Here is a 16,567-nt window from a genome sequence, read left to right as displayed (position 1 = left end):
GGATAGTAGAACATACTTTTAATTGATACTTTTCTGTACTGATTAACACAATGATCTTTTAACATATTCTTTTTCTAGTGTTTCTTTTTACAAGCATGAACATCTCAAGGTTAAGAAATCCCTTTTTCAAATGTCAGTTTTGTGTTGTGGAAGGTGATGGAGCTGATGCAGTCCCATAAAGATTTTACCTCCTGATCTTTAGAACAGTAATTTTATTGTTTAGGCAAACCTTAAAGTTAAGCCTTGGCATTAGAGAGTAGTACATATCTATCCCATCCCAGAAAGCTGGTGCCTGGAGGTACACATTCCTTCCTAACTAGTTGAAAGTTATGTGAAATTAGTCACCTTTGCTAAATAACATTCACAAAACAAAGCACTCTATTTTTTCAAATGCCTGTGCCATAATGTTTAGAAAAGAATAAGATCTCAGGGGTTCTTCATGACTCAGCAGCGAGAAGACAAACTGACACAGAAAACTTGTCCTCTTTCCTAACAAATGCTTTATTTCCATTTTCTGTAGGACACAAACTTAGTTTCAGTGGATTTCAGTGGAAGGTTAATCACTGAATATGGCAGTTCTGAATGGTTGTTTCTTGACAGGAAATGCCAGTTAATCGGGACTGAAGTTTGTTAGTATTGGGGATGCTTGTCACTAGATTTAGACATGCAGTCTCATCTAACCTATTTGTCCTTATGTCCTCCTACCCTGTGCTTAGGTGAGTTGGGTTTTGGAGCCTGTCTCCTTCTGATGCAGTTGATTTTTATACAGTGGAACAGTTTCATCAGAAGGGATTGAAAAACTTACACTGTGGTATAACCAAGTGCTTATCATCTTGCCCCAACTGTCAGGGAGGCAGAGAATGGCTCAATCCCTCTTTGAAACAGGCGAGGTAGAAGACATGCTTTTCGCTTTTGAGGTGAGTGCTTTCAAGCAGTGTGAAAACTTCGACTCTACAGTTTTAATGAAAGTCTCCAGCATGCCTAAGGTTCTTCTTCATGCAGAAATTGCACCTTCTCCATTCCTCAGCAGAAGCTGATACCTCTTTATTTGCCCATATTTGTTGCTGCGCTTACTGCTCTGCCACCAGATTCATAAGCAGGCAAACTCTTACTATTCCAATCTTCCCCTTCCTACCTGCTCCCAAACAACCTCATTTAACAGGCTTATGTATTATCAGCTTTTATTTTTATTTCATTCTGAAGCTATGCAGTATCACTCCAGAACAATGGAGCTCTCCTGGAACTAAGAGCACTGGGGACTGCTATGCATTGCCATCTCACCTAGTTTTTATCTCTACAAAAGAGCTGTGCTATGAAAGCAGTACCCTGTTCAGGCACTAAACTAGTAAGTTCTTGCCTGCCCCATGGGGCTCCTCTGCACCGTCTGTACTATATGCATCTATTTTAACCCAGACAATCCTGATTCAGTGTCACCAGATACCAGGTCAATTCTTCGCTCTGCTCAAACTTCTGACTTTTTCTTCAGTAGTTACTCCATATGTAACTAAATTTTTATTCTAAAAATGAAGATAATAAATAATCATTTATATATGCAAGTTTTTGGTGCTTTTCACTAGGCACAGGCAATGAGGGACAGACACTAAGCTCATCTGGCCTCTTTATTTCAAATAGGAAAGTCAAGAAGAAGGTACTGAAATGCTCTTCTTTTTAGTGTCTGCTACTGCAAGAAAATGGGTGGACAGCAGGTTGTTCCTGATGCTACTGAACTCAAGAAGACAGGAACAACCTACACTAATAAGTTTTTTGTACTGAGAAGCTCTAAACAGAATCACATAATCAGAGAATGGCTGAATTTGTAAGCCACCTCTGGAGATGGTCTAGTTAAACCCCCTGCTCAGAGCCAGGTCACCCAGAACAGGTTTCTCAGGCCATGTCCAGTCAGGGTTTGAATAACTCCAAGGATGGAGATGCCACAACCTTTCCTGCCAACCAGTTCTAGTGTTTGATCATTCATATACTAAACAAGTTTTTTCTTATGTTTAAATGGAATTTCTTGTATTTTAATTTGTGCCAACTGCCTCTTTACCTTTCATTGGGCACAACTGAGAAGAAAGTCTCTCCATCTTCTTTACCACCCCACACTGGGCACTCATATACATTGATCAGATCCATCAGAGCCTTCTCTTCTCAAGTCTAAACAATCCCTTCTCTCTCAATGTCTCTTCATGTATCAGGTGCTCCATCCAGTTCCTTAAACATCTTTAAAGCCCTTCTCTGGACTCTTTCCAGCATGCCCATGTCACTTTTGTACTGAGGAGCCCAGAACTGGACCCAGAACTCCAGATGTGTTTTACCAGCGCTTAGCAGAGGGGAAAGATCACTTTACTTGCTGGTGATGGTCTTCCTAATGCAGCCCAAGATGCTGTTGGCTGCATTTGCCACAAGGGCGCATTGCTGGCTCATGGTCAACTTGTTGTCCACTAAGACCCTCAGGGCCTTTTCTGCAAAGCTGCTTTCCAGTCTGTTTGACCACAGACTGTGCTGTCGTATGAGGTTATTCCTCCCCACCTGCAGGACTTTGCATTTCCCGTTGCCGAATTTCATGAGATTCCTGTTAGCCCATTTCTCCAGCCTGTGTGAGGTTCCTCTGAAGTGCAGACCTGCCCTCCTGTGTGTTGACCATTTCCCCCAATTTGATATAATCCGCGAATGTTCTGAGGGTACATATCAAACAATCTCCAAACACTACAAGCAACCACTGCCTTTCTTGGAAGTCTGTAGTTTGATATTGTCTTTAGCTACCAGGGGCCAAAAGCAACACAGGTGGATCATAACTTAACATTAAGTGGGTCATAAAGAAGTATAGGTAGGTAGTTCTTAATCACTTTTGTCACTTCCCTGTTTAACCCTAATGTTTCTCAAGAGATTAGCATTAGAGATTTTGCCCCTGCGCATGCCAATAATGTTCCAGTGCTGACAGGCAGAGATTGCAGACTCAGCACCCAAGCTTGATGAGTATCTAGAAACTACGTGCTCCTCTGCCACATACCTTGTAGGACTTGATCCAACACCACCTTCTGGAGAAAGCTTCCTACAGATACCATTGCTACGATCACTTTACATGAGCATGTCAGAAGACAATGATGTTACCTGCCTTACCTATATAATAATCCCCTGGACAGGCCTGTAAGTAACCTCTGAGAAGAGGGTCTGGGGGTCTGCATCCCCACTACCATAAGGGCTCAAGTTCATCTCCAGCTGAGTGTCATGTTGAATCTCACCTCTTATGCAGAAATAAGCATTCAAGACTCATTGAGCTGGACAAAAAATAAATGTGATTTCCTGTTTGCCAGAGAAACAGATTGTGAAAGTCACTATGGAGACAACTGAAGTTTCTAAACCCAGGCTAGCCAGGAAGGGTGTACTAACTGAAGTATTGCACAGGACAGGTACAGTATGAAGTCTGGCTCTAGGCTAAAGAAGGGTGACTACTCTATGCTGCTATTTCAGACTGTAGAGAATGTGTGTTGAATTCCTTAGCAGAGGATTCTCTACAGAAGGAGGAAAATGGTATTTGTGTGTCAGTGGACATTAAAAGAACAAGCACACAAAAAACATTGTTCTTTACACTGCTTAGATCTAATTGTGATGGAGGAATGTGGTTGTCTAAGTCAGAAGGAAGAGTCATCAAAGAAGAATCCCTGGTTATGAAACCAACAGGGCAAGGAAAAGAAATATCTAAAATAATCAGCTCGGAGTTTGTCTGTATTGAACTTGGTGGTTTTCTTAGTGCTTTCCAATACCCTTGCAACCAGAATCTCTGAACAGTACATACAGTATCACAGTTAGCATAACAAGGAGGAAGAACCAAATACTGAAAAGTATTATTGGCAGACATATGGGAAAAAAGACTAAAGAAACAACGATCATGGACAGTGGAAGGTTGGTCCACACATATGACTTGTATATGCATATTAGGTTGATTTTTTTATCCCCAACTCATACCTAAGATGCAGAAAATGAAAAAGTGATAATAGATCTTCAGTGTTTTAAGTCTGGAGCACCCGCAGTACCTACATGAAGGCAATAAGTAGCCCCAGAAATCCACTGACATTGTTAAAGAAATTACTTAATTGCCATTTACAGGTCAGTCAGTCATCTGTGAAAAAAAAAAAAAAAGAAAAAAGAAAAAGAAAAAGAAGCAGTGCATGGCAAAAGGCGAGGAAATGAAAAATAGCAGAATTAAAATGTCACTCTCCCATGCTACAGGGACCAGGCAATTCCTTTTACTCTCAGAAAAAGAGGGGTTCAAAGGTCAGCTGGTATTAAACCTGAACACTAATGATCTTACTGCTTATTCCAAGGGGTCCGATGACTGGGCAATAGGCCAGCGCATCTTAGCCAGCAAAATATCTCAATTAGCTGCAAACTCTTTGCCAAGTTACTCAGACACATAATATGGCTCCCCCTAATTTCTTCTTGATCTCATTCAGTCAAATACCTTTTGGAATTCAACAAATGGGACTAGACAGAGGAAACTGATGGGACGAGAGAGACGTAACTGGAGGCAAGCAATGATGGTAGACAATTTTTCTTTTCTAAGGAGGAAAGAGGGGTTTTCCTCTACATAAAAGTGTAGACTTCCACAAGGTACTGATCACAAATACAGAATTTAAATTTAGACAACTTCTAAAAGTTTCTAAATTTTGTTTCACTGTAGGCCAAAAACCCCCAAATCTTTGAATCTGTTTGATGCTTCTAACTGTAACTGTTACCCTGCAGCTTGATTGTTCAAATCCTGGGTCTGTTTGATTACTAAAAAGCCCGATTACTTCCATGTCACCCCAAGACAACCCAAACTTGATTCTTTTATATTGTATATCACACTGTAGCTACAAAGCTACAGTCTCTTTTATACTCATCTTCTCTCTCTCTTTCTTTAGTTCTGACAGAGCTATCTGACTGTGTCTTCAGGAAACATTTTGGATTTACTAAAACAGAGTACTTTGGCAAAAAAATTCTTCCAGCTCTAATGAACTGATATCCTGTATATAGAAGTTCTCATTTATTGTAGGGTTTTGCTTTATGCTACGGACATTTACAGAAGAGACTGCTTGTGTACAGAGAGAAACTCAACACTTGATCAAAACAACTTTTTTAGCATTTAACTACACATGAGCTCTCTCAGGATCTTGGTTTTTTTACTTTCTACCCTGTCAAGAGACCCACACTGGAGACTTCCATCTCTGTAACTAACAATTAATTTTAAACATTTATATTGCACCAGATAACTATAGCTTTTTCTAGTAACTGAAATGCAAATGGTGATCTTGACCTAAAGGATGTACACTCAATATCATGAAGCCTACCTTCTGACCCTGATATCCCTGGAGAGGACGCTGACAGCATAACACTTTGACACCGCTGCATTCTCTGTCAAGGAAGCTAAAGACTAGGCACAGATACAAGACTGGACAAGAGGATCTCAAGACGTCATAGGATTCGTGCTTTCACTTAACGGCAGAATGATGCAGAGACACCATCCACATTCACTGTTTGTTTTCTGAGCTATCTTTCAGAAAACACCAATGGTGTTTTTAGCTGTCTTATCCCAGTGCTTAGCTCTCTATACAGTTACAAAGGCCTGTTTACTATTTCATCCAACTCTTGCTCACTAAAAGTTAAGCTGATTATTTCTTCTGTTTTTCTTGGGAATATGAAACCGACTGATCATCATCAGCCTTGTTACAACAACATTTGAATACTCTCCAAATTATTTATGTTTTAAAGTATGGGGAAAAATATTTTTGTTTGGATGATAGAAATGCAACATGACATGATTTGTTTTGGTTTAGATTCTTTAGCGATTTATAATCTTAAAAGACATACTTATACTAATTTTTCAAATGTGAAAGTGATTTCAGAAAATGTTAATGCAACTATTTCAGCATTCCCTAAGCAGAATATTTACTCTAGAAAGTGATGAAACAAAACGTTTCAGCATTTTCCCCATTGTCAAAATTCTTTGTTGAATTGTAATAAAATTTTCATATCACGTTGGTCTCCACAAAACTATTTTCATACATGTACTGTTCATCCTCCTCCTGGATATCTTCCTAGTTTGCCTTGAATAACTGATGATTATCTTTAAGTACTTTCTTAGATCAGCTTTACACATATCCTGTAATAATTTATTATAGGCCATATGTTTCAAATTTCCTCATAGGATATCAAAAGGGCGTGTCAAAAGCCTTACTAAAGTCAAGGTATCTCATGTCTCTAATTCCGTCATCTGAGGGGTCATTCCCCTTCAAAGAAAGAAATTAAACTAATCTAACGTGATATGCTCTTGACAAATTTAAGTCTGCTGTTTCCCCTTGTCTTTAAGCATTTACAAATTGAATATTTACTTACATGTCTCAGTGTCTTGCTAGTTACTGTCATTAGGCTGACTGTGCCGTAATTCTCAGGTCTTTATTCTTCCATTTTAACTATGAGACCTAAACTTGCTTTCTTCAGTCCTCTTGAGTGTTACCTGCATTGAAATTCAGTCCTCATTTGCAGACCTTACTGAAGGATTTCAGATCATTTAAACTTGGTCTTGGCAATCTGATTTGTTACATGGAAAGCTATACTGAATAGTCATAGTCCTTCTGTGTGTTGAGAAAGTGGCTTGTCTGGTCTTTAGGTAGATGGTACAAAAGAGATGTTTTTGATGTAGTTTTGCTTATTTATTTGAAGGGAACCCTTGGACCAATTATATTTTCTTTATTTGAAACTGAAGGCAGAGTATCATGGAGGTCATCTGTGGATTAGCCTTAATCTCAGCACCAGACTCTTTGTATGCACAACCTCACTTGGGCTTTTTTTGTTTATGGACAAAGAATTTTTTTAACTGATTTTGATGTTCTAGGTAACAACTAATTCTTTTTGTTGTTGCTTTCTTTGTGCCAACTCTTCTCTTTTCGCCAAATGATAGTTTCTTTTCTTTATTTGGTTGTGAGGATGTGGAGCCTTCTCTTAAAAGATTTTTCTCAATTTGGAGGCAAGTTACAGATTTTTTGTGTGTGTCTGTTTATTTCTTATTTAAAGAAATCTCTTTTGAATTTGTCCTCTGCATTTGTCCCTAAATTCTCCTGCCTCTTAACTAATTATTCCTTTAACTTCTCAAAATGTACCCTTTGAACTAATAAAAATATTCTTTATTGTAGATCTACTTTTGTTTATCCATTCTTTTAATTTAAATGCACTAATCTTTATATGTGAGGATATTTCTCATGAGTTTCTTTTCTATAAAGGCCTTGTTACTGGATTAAAATTAACTCTGAAACAGTATCTCCTTGTCATCACTCCCTGACTACTGAGTAAAGCAGTAGGATTTTTTCCTTAGCCTATATCTAGTGGTAAAAGTCCCCTATAGTAATAAAAACATGTTCATTAAAAAGCTTTTTGTCTATAATCAGCACAGTCATATAGACTTGCCTCTTCCTGACATCTAGGTTTCTCAGCCTTTTCCTTCTTAGTAATTACAAGCTGTACAGTACCTAACAAGCAACAAACAGCTTGCCAATTCCCCTGTCCTCTCTTTTCATTCTCAATCCCTCCAAGTTTTGCTCTTCTCTGTGCATGTGTGGCCAGCGGTGGGTCCGTCTTGCAGCCAGCTGGCATTGGCTCTGTCAGACATGGGGAAAGCTTCTAGGAGCTTCTTACAGAAGCACATGCATGTGCATGTGAAATGCACACACATACATGTTCACACACGTCTTTCTTTCCAAATACACACCTAAGTATGTGAGGTGAACACTTCTAGTGGGATTGCTGCCTCCCTGTAGGAAAGTTTCTCCTCAAAATCACTGGAGCTACACCGAAGTTGAACATGCAGTGGGAGAATAGACCTTTTTGGGTCATTTGGTTTGGCAGGAGTACACCTTCCACATGGGCTAGTACCTGCCAACTGGTTACATAAATACAGGGAAAATTTTTTGAAGTAGAGAGAAATGAAAACTATGACATTGATATCAAGATCTGCATTACATTTTCATCTGGACCCTCACCTCCATTTGCTAAAGAAATGCAAGGCTATTTACATGTAGAGTTTGGGTTTGGTGGGGCTGCTATTTACAATAAGGTGGACGTGTGACTGGAACTGCAATTCCCTTTGAAAACTAACTTCTACTCAGAGCTCATTTACAGTGCTGAAAAACATTATTTCATTTCAAGAAGGTTCATCTGTAGACCAAAAATGTTGTTATTATTATAAACAATATTGGTTGTTACTAAGTAGAGTTAAGAAAACATACAGAGTAACCAGTGTTCATAAAGGAGTCCATACTAGGTGAATCTGTAAGAGATGAGCAGTGTCTTGACTTGTCTTAGCTTCAGAGTGATTTTGTTCCCTGTTTTAAGTGGGCTGTTATAAGTACATATAATGGACTTACGAGTTTATTTAGTCCCAAAGTGTGTAGAGAGATGAAAAAAGGCAGGCTGCTTTGTAATACAAAATGCACATTACTATTTCTAGCCAGCATGCATTATAAGACCTTTTAAAATATTTAAAATTGTTTTATGTCTTTCCATTCCCAGGCTATGCCATCAATTAAGTTTATGTAAGTAAATGAAATTATGTTAGTGCTGAAGTAGTAAGGACTATATTTGAAGCCAAGTCTTTTCTTGGCCTTTGAAGCTATGTGTGTACAAAACTGTTCCTTCATATGCATATGGCTACAGGTTTGACTGACTCCAACACCTGCGCAAACATATGGTATTATGTGTGTGGATTATTGTAGCGAATGTTTGAATGCCAGATCTCCCACTTGCATACTGGTGGTGTTGAATAACAGCAGGTCAAGTGTGGGTGCAAGTATTTGCGCTGCTGATATGGGGAGGTATATTTGTTAGTGCAACTTCACAAGTACATGAAGGAACGGGCAGGTTGAAAATCAGGTCTGTGGGGCTGAATGACAATGGTTACATTGGTACGGACATCTCAACGCATTGTGGAACTCGCCAACACACCTTAATTCATTGTATATCTACACCTAAAATTATCTTGCCCATGTCAAGTTTGAGTTCCGGGAAGTCACAGCCTAGGTCCCTGGAAGGTTAGGCAGTCAGCAGGAGCAATTTCCAATGTCTACCCTCCACATGCCTTCTGCATGAACAAGATTCATGCTGGAAACCATATGTAGGGGAAAAAAAAAAACAAACGCAAAAAAAAAACAAAACAAAAAACAACAAACTAACCAACCAAAAAAAAAAACCCACCACATTTTTCTTTAGCTCTTCACCTGCCTCCCACACCTTCATGAATTCCCAGATTTTCTTCCAGAAAGTTTCCAGGTGTCTGCCTTTTACTCTCTGTTCAGTGTTTTGTGATTTTCTCTCCTCATTTAGCTGCTGAGAACCATTTTTAACAATGTAGAGAGCAATTGTAAAAAAGAGAAAAGTTTTTCCAAAGGACAAAACACCGGCAGATTAGAGGTGGCTACTGGCCCGAGTTTTATTTCAAAACTGTATTGAATAAGGACTGAGCTAGCAGTAAATTGTGATTTCAGCAGAGGCACCTTTAAAATGGAAGTTTTGATAGATGTGCAAGTCAGGACACACTGAAGTCTATTGTCAGACTCAGAATGCAGTGTTTGGAGAAGGTTAGCAAAAGAAACTCAATTACTATAAGACTAAGTGAATAATAAATTGAAATACCACGATTCCCTTACAAATAAGGGAATTGAGGAAAGAGATACTATTACAGAAACTTACCCTGCTTGACAATGGTGAGCTTAGGGGGTGTAGGTCACATCCTTGGAGAGACAGGCAGTGACAGTACTAATGAAAGTTTCTGTGTTTGGAAAGCAATCTCGAAACAAATTTACTGAAAGGAAAACACAGTACTCTTAACACACAATTATACCACTTGTCTTAAGCCTACTCAGGCTTCTGAAAATGCCTAACACATTAGGAACCTGCTTGGAAAACTTCATCTACCATAACACTGGAGTCTGCACTGCTGCCTTATCTCACTGACAGCTTTTTGCTGGCCAGTCTTGACTGGGGTCACTGAGATCCTGTCACTTTGTAGGGGAGGACGTGTGTCCTCGCCCAGTGTTGATGGGGTAGTTAAGGTCCCTTTAGGTCTGACGCATAGTTATTCAGAAAACCTCCTTTTCTAAATCTGCTCACTCCCCTTTTTTTTTCTCTTTGTGTGTGTGCACTCTGCACTTTCTGTACTAATTCCCATCTTCCCTGTTGAAGGACTAGTATGCCATGAAGTGCGATCTCAAATGCTAGGTAAGCCCAGCCTCCAGCATTTTTTCACCTGTGGAGGGGAAAGCAGGTATCTTTCTTGGAGCAGTGGGTATAGGAATAAACAGCTCTCTGAGGGGATGAGAAGGGTCATTGTGCAGAGTGACGGGGGAATCTACATATACTGGGACTGCCAGCAAGTGCAGTTTATTTTTTATTAAAGTATTTTTTATTTTAAAATATTTTGTAAGCTTATAGTTTAAAGTTGTTTTCTGTGTGATTTTTCACTCGCAAATAATTCATAGGATTGCAAATAATTCACTGAAATACAACTATATCCCAACTCTTACAACTTCTCCATGTTGTTTAAGCAAATTGCTTTAATGAAAACACTTATCAGTGTCCTAATTACCTTTTTTGCAGCTTAAAATGCACGTAAATTAGATTGCTGTAATAATTTGTTCCGGACAAAAAACTAAAGGTCTCTAAATAATTAACTCAAAAGTGATCTACTTAACACACTTAGTATTAAGCCAGTAGGAGAGAAAATACATGTATACACATTTATCAAAAGAAGTCAAGCACCTTTTTGACTGAGTGATAGTCAAACACGTACAATTTGGTCACAAGTTTTCTGAACCTGTATCTAAGTGAATTTTCAGCAAATGCATTTTAAGCTTCTAATGCTGAAGGCAATTTATCATGCATACCTGAAGAGGGTTGATTTTGTAAGACTTGCATCTTCCTGTTGAATTAACTCTAAATCTGGTACTTATTGAACATGAAGGGCTTTCTGCCAAACCTCATCCAATTTAGTAACATTAGCAGACGTGACAAATCCCATAACTATACCATCTCCATCCTTCTTCTATATTTTCATATGAATCTGTAATAAGCAATGGCAACATGCTTTTTTGTCTGAGCCAATTTTAACACTTGAACTTTAAATAACTAAGATAGCAGGAATTTTTGTTTGGTTTCAAACTTGTGATCTCTTTACTATTCCTTTGCTTCCTAACTTGTAAAGAATGAAGCAGATGTGTTATTTATGAGGCTATTTCTTCTTAGAACAAGTTAAGGACTGGTTTCCATAAGTTACGATCTGCTTTGATTTCTTGTCTAGACATATTTTTAAATTGGAAAAGAGAAAAGGAATGTTTATTGTTTTTTATAGTATGTCAATGTTTTGATTAATGCTGCATTAAATTAAAAAAAAACAGAAACCCACCTACTTGAGGCAAGCAAAGTTGTGTTCTGCAATACAAGGATTTTATCTCTCATTGCAACAATCTGATATTCATGTGAGGTTCACACACTGCTGACTGACTCCGATCCTGTCAGAGATCTGTCCTGGTGAAACTAATCAGAAGGGAGTGGCTGATATTTTTGTCAAAGTATACACAAAAAAGGCTGCTGCCTCAAGGTTGTTAACAATCTCCCTTGCATGGAAGAAGAATTTTACTGGAGAAAATTTGATATCCAGATTTCTCCTGAAAATTTTTTCCATATGCAGTGCCTCTCAAGTAATTTCCATTGTCTTTCTTCACATATAGAAACGAGTTCAGTTCAGGCTGTTTTCCTGGACATGGTGTTTTGCTTCAACCGATACTTGAAAAACCAAACAAGAAAAATGCAGTGAGGCATGATGAGAAAATCTCCAAAGATTTAGAACGTGGGCTCCAAAAGTATGGTCCAGATGTAACTTGTCACAGACATATAGACCTTAATGGAATTACACTGATACATGCCAGCTGAAGGTCTAACCCAGAATATTCATAGGAATACTCGAATGTGTGAAACTGGGCATCCGATCGAGTATAAATTAACTTTCTTGGACAAACCAGATCACATTCATTTGGAAAGGAGTCCCCACTAGTTGGCACTGATTTTAAAAGCATTTTTAAAGCACCTTTTATAGGGCCTGATTCAAACCCAATGTAGTCAGTGGAACAGCTCCCCTTAATGGGTTTGGAATCAGGCGCGTCAGGAAAACCGTTTCACCATATGTTTCAATGACATTTAAGCTCATTCGTCCTGTTTGAAGAATTCTTTATTCAGCTACTCACAGCTTGAGATTCTTAGTTCTTTGAACATTTTTGGTTACTTCCATTCTTGTTTGGAAGAAGCTGGAATGGGAAGAATTCAGTGTACTTTTTAGGCTAGGAAAAATAGTAAGCATTCTGGGGTTGGCTTGAGTTATGAAGGAATGACATCTTTCTTAATGGTAATTTAATTATGGTTGCCCAAACTTTGATACCAAATATAATATTATGGGTGTGCCAGAGGTAGGGAAAAATTTGAAAATATTTTTTTCCAAATTTATTTCATTTTGGAAGGAGAAACAAAATAGAACCCAGACCCTAGATTTTGCAAGATCATGTAAGATCGTTTTGGTCTTCATGGTAGCTGTATTGATGAGCCACATTTATTAAGGGTGATTATCCTTCAAAATTATAATAATGCACCACTAGAAATATGGTTGTCATTATTCTTAATACTCTTACTGCAATAGTGACAGCCATTTGGGGGACTATTCCAACAAGATTAGTATGATCCTGTAGGGAAGCAGACATCTTTGTATATAAACTTTCTAAGCATCATCCCATCTTTAACAGCTTAAAATCTCCTGTGAACTGATGAACCTCTAAAAAGAAAAACGGGTTATTACTAGAAAGAGCAAATATGAATGGAAAATAAGAAAAACATGTGTGTACAAAATTCATGTCTGGAATTCGTTTTTCTGTGTTACAAGGCATTAGTTAGTCTAAAACTAAAAATAAAGACAAGCTGAAAAGAATCCTAATAGTGTGGTTTCTTTTGAACTGCAAATTGACACAGACATTTTAGGGGGGGGGGGGGGGGAAGTGAGGGAAGCCATCTACCAGTGTGAAACAGTGAACGTACGCTGTAAGTGATATATGAATCCCCTTACACTGGCAATAACTTCCATATTCAGTAGACATGGATTTAAAATGCGGTTGATTCATGTTAGTTTTTGCTGTCAGATCATAGGAATTTCAAAGGCATGTCCATGGAGTTGTGCACAAGGGATATCTTATTGTGAAAGGGGGAACAGGGCCTGTGGTAATAAAAACATTTACACCCACACACACAAACACATTCTTAAAAAAACCAGACAAGCTCCCCCCCATCCCCTACTGCAACAGCCAGTTGAATAAGGAAAAAAAAAAGAAAAAACAATGTGGTTAAGGGAAGTTTTGCACCTATTGGCTAGTCTCTTAGTGTTTAAGGATTTTATCTCCTTTATTTAAAAAAAAACAAAAAAGATTAAAGACAATTTTTAAAACAAGTAATGTTTGTACTTTGTTATCACCTTATATGCTGGACTGTGGAAAACAACATAGACTTCTGGATAATGGTACTTTCTTCAATTTATTTTGTCTGTCAAGGAATCTTCGTGGTTCTTCACAAACATATTTAAACATCTAACCATATTCCCATTGAAGGAAGTACGTGCATCTGAACACAAATGTTTAATTGTGTTAATTTATGTAAATATGCATGTGATGATAGGATTTCTGAAGCACTTGTGTACCTAATGGAAATTCACAATCCCTTAGATACCTTCTTCCTCCATAGCCTATAGCTGCATTAGCACACTACCTTCCCGAGCCCCTCTTTCCCTTTGGGAAGTCACCATTTTCAGCTGTACCACGTTTTTGAAAGCCCTATAAAGTGTCTCAGGAAAATCAAACAAATTATTTTAAGCAACAGGTCTTTGCTAACCCAACTCATTTGGTTAAAATGGATTAGGACGCAAACTGCATGTGAAAATGAGGGGTTGATAACTTCCAGCAGAGAATGGTCATGAGCCCTAGAGCTGGTACCCGTCTCAGCCCTTGTGCTGAATCCAGCAGAAGTGGTGTGAGTATAGCCTAACTCTCTTAACAAAGGCACGCAAAGGTGTCCTCCCCACATAGATGAAACTAAATTAACACTTACATCTAGTGGGAAAGCACATAACTAAAGGGAGAAGTTTGTAGATATTAGCCTATTGTCTTGCTCTGTTTTATGTTGCAGTTAGAAGTCAAATTGATGTGATACAGCCTAGCATAAGCACATATGGAATGAAATGTGACATGCAATAAACAAAGTATTTTAAATGAGACTTTTTATATCCCTTAAGAAATAGAAGAAACAGTCACACACTGCTCGTTAGCTTGTAAAAGTAGACACAATGACTTGTTTTGTAGGAAATTTCAATTCATGCTCATAAATCAAATAACAACGTAAGCTGTTCTGATTCTAGTTTGTGGGAAAATGTTTAATTGCTTATTTATTTCATTTGTTGTACTAAAATGTATTCTTATAAGTTGTGTTCTTACATCTTGTGTCTGCAGAGAGTGGAGAGATGTTTCTCAAAGACATTTTTTAGAATGACTTGGTATTGGTCCAGCGCTCTGATGTCACTGGAACAAAACCAGGACTCTCTGTCTGGATTTATTAGAAGGGGGGAAGGCTCTTTTTAGTTTTCTCTGTTTTATTGCATCTTTCTTGACATTAAACTCCAGTACTCAGTACAGCCTATGCCAGATGTAAAGTCTTTCTTTAAAATAGCATGCCAATTACTGACACATAATGTCATATAAATTATTGTAAACTATTAGATAAAATGCAGTGATAAAAACAGGCCCATTAAATACTTGCTCCTCAATTTGATTTCTCCTTTTAAACAACCACATTAAAATTATGAAAGGTAATATATTTATTACATATAGCATATGTTTGCACAGTAAAATAGCAAAATATAAACTTAGCTCTCCTTATTACTGGTTGTCAAATAAATTTTCTGATAAACACAGACTTTTAGCAGCTCCTGTAGGCTTTATTACAAGATTACATGCTTTCTCTCCAGTATGGTTGCAAGATAGAGGACAGATGTCACAGATCTCTTCCCAAAACAACAATTTCTTGTTTCCCTAAACGTCTTATTTTTATCTGTAAGCTGTAAAACTCCAACACAAACTTGTAAACTACATCCCTGGCTTCAACGCTTCACGATATGCATCATATATCTCATTCTGTTAGGTAACGTTAACTTATATTATTCCCCATCATAGTGCTGTTAGAGATTGGTTTTGCACATATTGGAGAAATTGAATAGCCTTATTATTTCCTGTTTTCTGTACTTAAAGCTAAAATGTCCACATATTACTTAGTTTCCAAACATTTAGACTCAATGCTCAAATATAGTATGAGACTAATTATGTTTACTCACCTGTAGTAGCAATCGTAAAACCTTACATTCAAGTAAACCTTCATATATTTATTTAATTCTTCTGTTCAAGGCCAAAATACTTTTATGCCTGTTAAAGAAACAGAAAAAAACCCATCAAAAATTATATTTAAGTAGGTCTCTCAAAAGCATGGTTTGTTTGTATTTGTAATTCCATTATTTCAAGAATCCTCAGTATAAACAACAAGTATCTTCATATATTTAACATCAGGCAAAAGATCGCTTGGGATCTCAGACATCAGAGAGAAAAATATACTTTAGCCGGTCAAACTAGGTATAGAAACTTTTGGCTTAATTACAGAAGGGTTTGGGAGGTTTTTTGAGATTTCTGAAACAATCTTTCTGAATGAACATGTACAAAATATGGATGTACCTTTGGGTGAATATCTGTTAGAGGTTCTTTTAACCTCTAAGCACTTCTGCACAGCCAGGAATTAGATCAAGGTGAATGTCAGGCAATTAAAAAAAAAAAAAAAAAAAAAGAGCATCACAACAAAAATCATCATAATAGTAAGTAATCTATTTGTTAGCTCTTTGGAAATTTTAGACTTTTTTTTTTTAATTGTTAACAAGCCATACAGCACAGTTTCTCCACCATGTGTGATTACATTGGCAGATCTAATTTTGAGCAATATGTCATAATTCAGGGCACCGCAATCTCTGTGGTTCACTCAAGCCAACAGTTAAGACCATGGCTTTTTAGTTTAGCTGTGCTCAAAGAGTTTGCTTTAGAGCTCTCTGAAGAGTGTGGAGAGAGCTAGTTGCTCTGGTGAATTTTTTGCTACTGTTTAGATGGTAAGTTTGAGCACATATAATAGATAACGTTCCGACAGTTACTGGAGTGAAAGACAGTGCAGGTAAATGGAGGACAGTGAAGCCTGGTAAGAGATGTGATAACCTTTAGTTTAATCAGATTAGGAATACCTGGGAGCATCTGTATGAATCATTGTTTCACATTAGTTTCCCAAATTCTTACACAACAACAAATAAGACATTAGCATATAAGAACAATTAGGAGGAAAACAATGACTCCATTCTTAGTGTACCATAAGCTTGAAAAAACTATAAATCTTAGGGTTTCTCAGAAAAGATTTTTACGATACATAT

This window comes from Harpia harpyja, chromosome 3 (assembly GCF_026419915.1).
Source record: "Harpia harpyja isolate bHarHar1 chromosome 3, bHarHar1 primary haplotype, whole genome shotgun sequence".
In the NCBI taxonomy this organism is placed as follows: domain Eukaryota; kingdom Metazoa; phylum Chordata; class Aves; order Accipitriformes; family Accipitridae; genus Harpia; species Harpia harpyja.
Note: the sequence above shows the minus strand (reverse complement) of the source record.